Source organism: Muntiacus reevesi, chromosome 4 (assembly GCF_963930625.1).
Source record: "Muntiacus reevesi chromosome 4, mMunRee1.1, whole genome shotgun sequence".
Taxonomy (NCBI): Eukaryota; Metazoa; Chordata; class Mammalia; order Artiodactyla; family Cervidae; genus Muntiacus; species Muntiacus reevesi.
The window spans coordinates 142,326,889-142,336,604 of record NC_089252.1 but is presented as its reverse complement, the minus strand read 5'-3'; the positions used below and the strand labels follow the sequence as shown (position 1 = coordinate 142,336,604).

Here is a 9,716-nt window from a genome sequence, read left to right as displayed (position 1 = left end):
GAAGCTATTATAGTTATGAGTATTGAGAGGGCTTCAAGACACTACCCATGAATTGGAACTGAGTCATGGAATGAATAATTACCACATTCGGAACAAATCAGAAGCCCCGACCCTCATAATTCATGCATAATCTTCTCACTGCATGGAATCCAGTCTTTCCCCAACTTAATATGACCTCTCAAAAATGGGTGATAAAAGAGGAAGAATGCATTCTGGACTCTTCTAAGCAGCCTGGAAACCTTAAGTTTAGGGCAAAGATGGTCTTCCCCAGAGACAGGATGGGTGGCTGTCTTCATGATATGGTTTTAAGAAAAATCGTAGACCACCCTCACACAAATCTGTATTATGCCACTTGCCACAGATCTGAAATTCCATCCTCATAGTTACTTCTTTCCACCTTGGCAACGGCTCATGCAGACCCCTACCTAAAAGCACACAATTTCCTGGGAGGATGTACATGTGCACACATCGGTTAAAGTTCCCTAATCTGGCAATCTGGCTTTTACCCCATGGATACTGAGCTGGGACTCAGGATAAGTAAGCTTTGATAGGACTGGGGATATGGAAAGGCCAGAGGCATACAGTGGGGAAAGTATGGGCAGCAGAAAGACATGAGGACTAGAGAAAGAAGAAAAGACACCAAACGAGCTAGGGGGCCTGCTGAGAAGGTCCACCATGTCACCTAGGATTTAAAGAGGTAAAAAGTAAATGCAATTCTAACTCTTCCAGTTTGCCCTGATACTGACTTTATCTGACTCGTGCACCCTCCACCCTGGACTGGCTTCTTTCCAGGAGCAATTGTGTGCTTGGGTGGAGGGAGAGGTGGAGGGCTGCCCTCGGCGTTGCGGCTGTCTGAGCAGCAACACCCACGATCTCGATGACTGGCCAAGCAGCTTTGTCTCTGACCAAGGCTACCGTGACAGCGGCTTCAGTTCTCCACCCAGGGTTGGGGCTGAGCACTGAGTAACTAGGAGTGTACTCTGCACATTACTGGGATTCCTGGGGGCCTTTTAAAATCTGTCATCCAAGAACATGTGTCTGGTTTGTGTTTTAATTATAATCTGTGAAAAGATGAAAAAAAAATTGTTAGTCACTCCGTCGTATTTGACTCTTTGCAACCCCGTGGATTGTAGCCTGTCAGTCTCCTCTGTCCATGGAATTCTCCAGGCAAGAATACTAGAGTGGGTTGCCATTCCTTTCTCCAGGGGATCTTCCCAACCCAGGGATTGAACCTAGGTCTCCTGCATTGAAGGCAGATTCTTTACCACCTGAGCCACCAGGGAAGCCCCTGTGGCTTCTATTGCCAAAAAAGTCAATAGACATGTGGGGCCTGGCATCTCTGAGATCTGGCCTGAACAGGTCTGAAGGCCCCTGATGTTGCTACGTTTGCAGGACTGGCCATCCTCCTACACTTGATTCAGATGTTTTGGCATCATGGCAGCACAAGTTCTCTCTTGAACCTGATCTACCTGGAAACTGTGCAGGCAGTTTCTGCCCCCAAAAAGCACAATCAGAGAAGTAAGAATTGGTTTCCTCCCACATTACCCTAAATATCACTGTGATGTCAGGGAAATAATATTAATACTTACAACTCTTCTCCTCCTTGTGTGGGGAAACTTCCTGAACAGGAATGGAAAAGGCTGGGAACAGGAGAGAAGAATTGGGACTGGAGAGACTGTTAAGCAGGTGTAAAACACTGGGGGAGGGGTTCTGTAAACACTCCATCTCAGAGAGGGTGACTTTGTGGATGGGAGGAAGAGAGGGAGCTGAAGGGTGGTAATTAGCTTATTATTGTCTCCCCTGGGTGTTGTGAAAATTCCTTAGGAGACACTTGTAAAAAAGCAGAGGGAAGACAGTAAATACACATCTAATGATATGCTAAATAAATTATTATTGTTATTATTATGACTATTATTATAGCAGTTGCAACTTGCTCCTTGCATCCAAGTTTCCACTAGAGATGGGAATTGGTCCCCTTATAGCCAGGCCTCCACTCTGCCAAGATGCCCCCAGACTCCCCCACCCTCAGGAATTACTGCAGTAATTGGGCAGAGGAGACCAGGCTTCAGTTAACAGCCAGTTGCCTGGTTTCTGCAGGAGAGCAGATAAGGAGCTTGCAGAAACGTGCAAGGCCTCAGCCTGGTGCCTGTGCTCCGGCAGGAAAGCAGGAAAAGAAACTTGCCAAGAAAGGCAGGGCTTGTACCTGGAGAGGAACTTTCTGACTCCCAAGCAAGGGGACTCAGAGAGGACAACAAGCAGACAACTGGGGATGGGTCGCAGGAAGAAAGGGTAAATAAATTTATCAATTAGGGACACCCAACCCAGAGATCCTGATCTTCCCAGCTCCCTATCATCCTGGCGACCATCCACACAGTGTACATGCCTTTGCTGGGGACAGAGCAGATTGTTTTTATCAGCTTCTCAAAGGGGTCTGGGACCCAGAAACAGCTAAGAGTTATTCCAGCCCAGGTAAAGGGACCCAACTTCTCCAGGCTCAACAGTGTACAGCTGACTGCCTGGGTCTCTTGTTTCCTGCCTTTTGGCCAAAGACAGTTGTTATTTGAACCCTGCAGGTTCTGAGGTTTATGGCAAACTGCCCCACCTCCTGGCCTGAGCCTAAAAACACCTGCCCAGAGTCCAGCTTAGGCAAACGTATGTAAATGTCAGCCCCTCAACTCTCTCTGCATTTCCGTAAAGAAAGTAGCCACAATCCATCGGTGGGCATTAGGTATTGGAGGGTGGGGGTACAGGTTGTCTGCAGAGGAAATGGTAAAAAACTGGGGGCTAGAAATGAGATTCCAGGTTTAACTTAGCCTACTCTCCAGACTTCAGTCCCTTATCCAGACCTCAGGCAGATTGCCTCTAAGGGTTCTTAGAGGAAATAGAAACCAATGCAGGGGCCTCCCTGCTTCAAGCCTTGATGGGATCCTGCAGACTTGGATCCTCACTAGATGGGGAACTCTGAACCTGACCATCTCACCCCATGCCAGTGACTGCCTGTCCCCAACTCCGAGAAGGAATTACTCTACAGGGACCGAATCAGGGGGATTATAACAATTAAGAAATAACTATATGAAACCACCTAAATGTTACTGCAGCAGAAAATCTGAACCTTTTTAAAGTTAAAATAAATTTTTTAATAACTTTATTTATTTTTATTTTTGGCTGTGCTGGGTCTTTGCTGTTGCATAGGCTTTTCTCTGGTTGTAGCAAGTGGGGGCTACTCTCTAGTGAAAGACAGGCTTCTCATTGAGGTGGCTTCTCTTGTTGCAGAGCACAGGCTCGATCATTTGTGGTGCCTGGGCTTAGCTGCTCTGTGGCATGTAGAATCTTCCCAAACCAGGGATTGAACCCATGTCCCCTGCATTTGCAGGCAGATTCTCCACCACTGAGCCACCCAGGAAGCCCCACCTCTAATTTTTTTAAACATTCATCCTGAGCAGTTTGGTAGCATCCACAGAGCAGGGCTGAGACATCGCGGCATTTTCTCAGCCAGGCTAACTGCCTCCAGCTGATTTATGTTTATTTCATTTGTATATTTCTTAATGGATCAGGTGGTGGTTCCTCTTTGGGCCTCTCAGGCCCACTGGCAGCTCTAGCCCAGCCCAGGTCTTGACTCTGGTTTAGTTTTAATATATTTGGGATTCTGGAAAATCAGGAGACTGAGGACAGAGGACAGAGCCTGACTTGCCCCCTCCCCTATTTCCTGGCTCCAGGTGCCTCACTCTAGTCCCTAACCTCCCACCTTAGGGCTGTAGCTACTCTCTTGCTCTGGCACTAACCACTGGCCCCAGCAGAGCTCACTGTGGCCAGCCACCATGTGATCCCCCAGCCAGGCTCCAATCCATGCACCCAGATGCCCTAGCCTGTGGTGGCCAGTAGCTGGGAAAGGTGAGACTCCCTCTGCCAAAAGCCTTTGAATTGGTTGCCATTCAGTTTACTACAAGTATGTATTGGGCAACCCCTCTGTGCCAGGCGGCAGAGGAAGTCCATGCTCTGGAGCTCCAACCTAGTGGGCAGGGGTGTGTGGAGGCTGGTGCTTGACTTTTAACCCCAGCTGAGGGATCTCCACTCCCTTCCAGCATCCTAAAGATCTTGGAAGCCCTGCTGGCCGCTGAAACTAAGAGCCAGGAAACTCCTTCATGCAAACCATTCAGCAAACATGCCTGCAACTCCCAGGTTTTCAAAAAATAATGAAATGAGGTTGACGGTGTCTTTTCTCCCAGGGGATGGTTGATACAGAAGAATTTTGGAGCCTAGGCTCAGTGACATCTGGAAGGGGCTGCTGAGAGTCGTGTGGATGAGCAGAAGCGAGGGACAGAGGTTCAGTTCCATGTCTCCTCCTCATTAAGGTCAAATTCTCCCCATAAAGGCTCAAGGCAGGGCTATTAGGGAGCTAAAGGGCCCCCAAGAATCCCAATTTGGGGACCAATAGATCAGAAGTGGCCCAAGGGAGAATTAGGCCCCAAAAGCCCAGGCCTCAGAGAAGGAGGGTGGGGACGACCTCCCCAAACTCCTATCAGAATAGGCTCAATACTGAAAAATTCACCCCTCCATCCACCAGATTCCTCAGGAGCAAAGGAGGCCCAGGCTAAAGCAAGCTTTATGGGGTCACATTACCTTGGTTTCCTGGCCGCATTACCGGAGAGCAGCAGGGGCAAAAGTGTACCCCGCTTCCTGCCCCATCCCTCCTAATTATGTCTTCATCTCTAAAGTCTACTCCTTAGAGACCCCAAAATTAGGGTTCAAGAGAAATGCACCAGGCGTGTGAAAGGGGCTGAGTGGTAGCCAATCTTTGGTTCATCAAAAGCCAAACCTAAGGGCCTTCAAGATCTGTTTCCTCCCTCCATCAGTGGTGATGGTAGGACATCCTACCTCCATCTGGGTGGTGGGACAGTTCACTGCCTCCCCTTCCGTGCCACCTATGTCAGCCTGTCACAAAACCGGTTCCACTTTCAGTGGGTGCCCGCTGTTTACCTCTTTCCTCCCTGACTATCCGTGCTGAGCCCCAACGTCCCTCCTTTCCCGGAGACTTCCCATGCTCTGTTTACCCTCCTGTAACTCCATCCCTCCGTAAGTAAAGAACTCTGCTAGCTGGTTTCCTAGTTGGCCAGATGCAGCTGCTCTGTTGGCCCTCTGAAAACATTTCCTGAACAAGTCTCTCCCAGCCCCTGCGTATAAATATTCCTCAACAGAGATAGACTGGCCTAAGCCCAAATACACACACATCATGAGATAATTACACCCTTATATACATACAGATATCTCTATAGAGTTATATTCGCAAGTGTCTATAACTCTCCCGAGATAGCAGCATGTACATATAGGACTATAATTACTTATGTCTATTTTTATAACTATGTAGTTATAAATAGATATGCCTATATATAGTGATAATAATATAGAAATATCTCCAGAGCCATATAGGGCTCTAAGTGAGTGCTCTAACTACTCTATATCACAATCAATAAGTATATATCTCCTGATACATAATTCCAACGATATACATTTATCTATATAGCTGCTCAGAGCTGTAAATCTGTCAGGATATCAAATGTCCATAAAGCTGGATGGCTAGAAGAGAGTCGTATATTTTCCTATATATAAATCTGCTCTTACAACTACTGTATATGCACAAATACAATGGAAATAATTATATTTTCCTCAAGCATAAATCTGTAAACACAACCACAGCACATTTAGGTGTAGTTCGAGATAGAGCGATATTTTCTAGACATCAGTCTGTCAATAGGGCCACCAGTGCCTCCAAACAGAGAGAGTTATAGTGGGAGGTATAAATAAACTCTCCAGCCGCCAAGGGATGTGTAGACCGAGATGTAAACGGGACGCTAAGCCGCCTTTCTTCTTCTTCTTCATAAGTTTCCTGATGAGAACACAGTGCCGAGGTGACTGGGTGGTGCTATTTCCCCCTAAAGAGGACTGGAGGTCGCTGGATTTTGGGGAAATCAGGCAGGAGTTGGTGGGAGCAGCCCAGAAGCCCCTTCTAAGTCAGCCGACTGGCGGCTGAGAGCTTGGGCAAGTGGAGAGGCCTGGGGGAGAAAAAATGAAGCAGAGTCCAGCTTGAGTCACTGTCCCCAGTCTTAGGCCCCAAATCCTCACACCAAGAAAGCCCCCGGACCGACCGGGCATCCAAGCCAAGAGAGCCAGGAGAGCCGCGGAGGCTGGGAGAAGAGGGCTGCAGGCCGACCCGGGGACGCTGAGACCCAGCGGGGTCGCCTGCCGGTGCCAGCCGGCACCGCTCCCCATCGCCCGGGGCAGCTGCCTCGGCGGTCGGCTCCCTGGAACCCAAACCTGGGCCTTCTCTCCGCGCTCAGGGCTTCCACCGACCGCAGTTCTCTCCTCTTATTGTTATTTTTTTCCGGTCGGTTATGGCGGTGTCCTCCACTCCGCATGGTTTTCAAATACTGGGACGCCCAAGGGTCTCTCAAATCTTTGTGTGTCTACACTGGCTTCAAAGAAGTGACTCAGTGAAAAGTGTTTATCCATCTCTTTTCCGACCAGATGGGTCACCGGCTGTTAAAAAAGAATCCAAACCCCTTAAAAGGTTTGTGACTTAAATTTTTTTAAAGTTTTCACGCTCACTTGTTATGACCATTTTATTTCATTTCTCTTTTTAAAGTTGACTAATTTGTTTTTGTATTTCCATTTTTATTTTCTTTTTCTTTCTTTCTTTGTTTTTTTGCATACAATTATTTTTAAAAGGGGATTTCGTTAGACCCGAAACTGTGGGACGGCTTCCTCCCCCCGAGAGAGAGCGTAGGTCTAATCTCTACCCCTCTGATTCCATCCTCCCCCCAATACATAAATTCATAAGATGACCAGAAAATTGTACCTGCATAGAATGATGCCGACGTGGACGTATCCGGGACCCTGCGCTTCTCTTCCTTTATGGAAATCCTCTCCGCTCCAAGCCCGCGAAGGAAAATTCAGCATGCCTCAAACCCTCCTTTCTCTCTCTCTCACTGTCCCCCTCTCTCACTCTCTCTTTTTAAGACCCCCAGGAAGGCAACTTCCCTGGTCTTGCCTCGCGCTCTCCCTTCTCTCCGACAAGGCCATAAATGTTTTTCAGCGTCGATCTCTGCCCGCGGCTGGTCCTCTCGGACAACTCAAACTCGGGCACCACGGCAGCTCACTCGCTGGGCCTGGACCCTGGCTGTGATCATCGCCTCTTCCCTTTCTGCTCCTGTAGGGCCTGACCCTATATGCTTTAATTCCTCTTTAAAACAGGGGTTCTAAAGAATCCCCAGAGCTACTAACCCTCCTCTTACGTGGGGTTCCTCCCCGATCAGACAAAGCAAAAGCCGAGAAAGAAAAACAGGAGAGAGCGGCCTGCAGGCTCGCCTTCTCCTCCTCTGGCGGGAGGACCTTATCTGGGGAGGGGGTTCCCAAACCCAGCCCCACAAGGGCATAGGAAGAAGCTAACTTCCTTCCTTTCTTGTCTCCCTGGATTGCTGTGATTATGACTCCTTCTCCTGTCCCCACCTCAAAATATCTCCTCTTGCATTTTATTGTTATCCTGCTAGGGAGGGACTGTTAACTACTGTTTTTATTATTATTATTTATTGTTATTATGATTGTTGTTAGAGATTTGTTCACCGGGTTTGGGGGTGGGGGAGCAGCAGCCTGGCCCAGAGGGAGGCCTGCTTGTCACACGTGCACATGTACACACACACACACACCCCTAGCATGGTGCACACACAGGTCTATATCCACAAATGCCTGTTATAGTCAGGCCCTGGAACAGCAATTGGGAGTAGGCTGGCATGCTCCTACCCCAGCGCACAAACAAAATATTGCCCATGCACACCAGCATTCAGCTGCAAACACCACCCCCAGACCAATCTCAAAACCCACACAGAGAGCTTGCAAGGAAAGGAAAATAGGTAAGAACCCACTTGCAGAGATCACTTCTCTCCCAGAATCTGAAGGGGTGAGTCAGGCCTCTGTCTCTCCCCCACCCCCCAGTCTCTCTCTCTTTCTCTTTTTTTCCTCCTTGTTTACAGCTTCAGAGAGCTCAAGGCCCATAAATCTTGAGGGGCCTACAGAGGCAGAGCACATTTGTATGCATCGTTAGGACTCGCTAATACCTAAGCCCATTAACGAGCGTGTTTGCGCGTGGTTTCCGGTGTGTATTAACTTATAGTTAAATTCTGGAGGAAAGGGCATTGTGAATTAACATATACCAAATCCATCACGGGGCTTTTGTCATATCAGATTAGTCAGCGATGGGTCTGGGGGAGCGGGATGCCTGAGTCGGCGTGTACCCACCCACCCTCTTAACTTTCTGGTGCAACATGAGGGTCTAGGGTAAGAGGATCCTCGGGTCCCAGCCCCAGCATTCAGATCCCCCAGGCCGGCGGCTGCACACCTGCGGGACGGTGGATGGCCCAGGGACCGGGGTCTTGGAGATCGGCGCCGGTGAAGGGAGGCGGGCCAGGGGAGGCCCAGCCGGCTGGGCCGGTGGTTGTGCTGGGACCGCTCGGCCGGCGGCTGCTCGGCTGTCTGGTTTCGGCTTTCTGAGAGGAGAGGCAAGTGGAGTCGCTGAACTTTAATTAAACGGAGGAGAAGACAGTGGGGGAAGGACCAAACGAACGGAGGAGGAGGAGGGGGCAGCCGAGAGGCCGAGGAAAGGAAGCAAGTCCGACTTGGGGAGATCTGTCTGCAAAGGGCCCTGGTGATGGTATCTCCCCTTTCCCCACCCCAGCTTCTCCACCCTAGTCAAGGACGGTCATTCCAGCCCTCTTTTAAAAAGAAAGAAACGGTAAAGAAAAAATCCTTTCTAATTACAGGGCATGTTTCAGCCAGGTGTTCTCGGTTCCAGTGACTCAGACCCTACTGGAACCCCAAGGATCTGTGTAATTGGCTTGGACAGACAGAGATGAAGGATGGCACTCTTGGAGGGAGAACGGGAGTGGAAGTTCTTTCTCTTGGGGTCCTGCAGAAAATGCCAAAGACAAAACCAGCTGAATTATCGTGTCCGTGTGGATCTAGTTGCCTGTTTAAATAAAACAAGCAAGGAGGGAGGAGGGTGGATTGAGTTGGGTGGGGGGGGCGGTCCGGAGATCCACGACCCGCCGGAATGGAGCGGGCTGACGGGAGAGAAAACGCCTCCATCTCCCCTTGCGCGAGCAACTCAGGGGCCTCCCCGGCGGGGCTGGGGCGGCCGCGCGCGGGCCGGGCCGGGGCGGGCCGGGGCCGGCGGGGGGAGGGGAGGCGGGGGCGGGCCCTCCCCGGGCGCTGTGAACTTTAGCTGGGCCGCCGCCTGTCAGCCCCAGAAAGCGTTAAAGGTGCAGCAGCCCGCGCCAGCCTCCGCAGCCGCCTTTGTACGCGTGATTTATGACTTCAATCTTGGTTCACCGAGAGTTCACACGGCTTTCGCTGCTGTTGAAGGTTAAAAGATGGTCTTCGCTTGACAAGTGGGACTATTGAAAATTCCTTCTTCTTCGTTTTTTTTTTTTTTTTTTAAAGAAGCGAAGAGAGAAAAAAAATTGGGGAGGGGGAGGGGACAGGGTTGCAGGTGGGGAAAATGGTAAATCAGGAAAGTTCGCCCCTCTAGGATTTTTTTCCCCCGGAACTAGGATTTGGGGGTATAAGCTGGGGAGGTACATGGAAAGTAGGAGGAGCTAGGGAACAGATTTTTTTTTGCGGGGGGGGGGGCTCTTTGGAGGCCAAAGGAGTGGCATTAAAACACACAA

The 9,716-nt window shown here is 49.8% G+C and overlaps 1 long non-coding RNA gene across 1 annotated transcript; it reads right to left on the bottom strand.

Moving 5' to 3' along the window:
- Window positions 1-5,633: 5,633 nt before the first annotated feature.
- LOC136167078 (uncharacterized) lies at window positions 5,634-8,815 on the bottom strand. Its single transcript, XR_010663051.1, has 2 exons — window positions 6,854-8,815; window positions 5,634-6,534 (listed from the first exon to the last, which is right to left on the bottom strand). It is a non-coding gene; the product is annotated as an uncharacterized lncRNA (long non-coding RNA).
- Window positions 8,816-9,716: the final 901 nt, after the last annotated feature.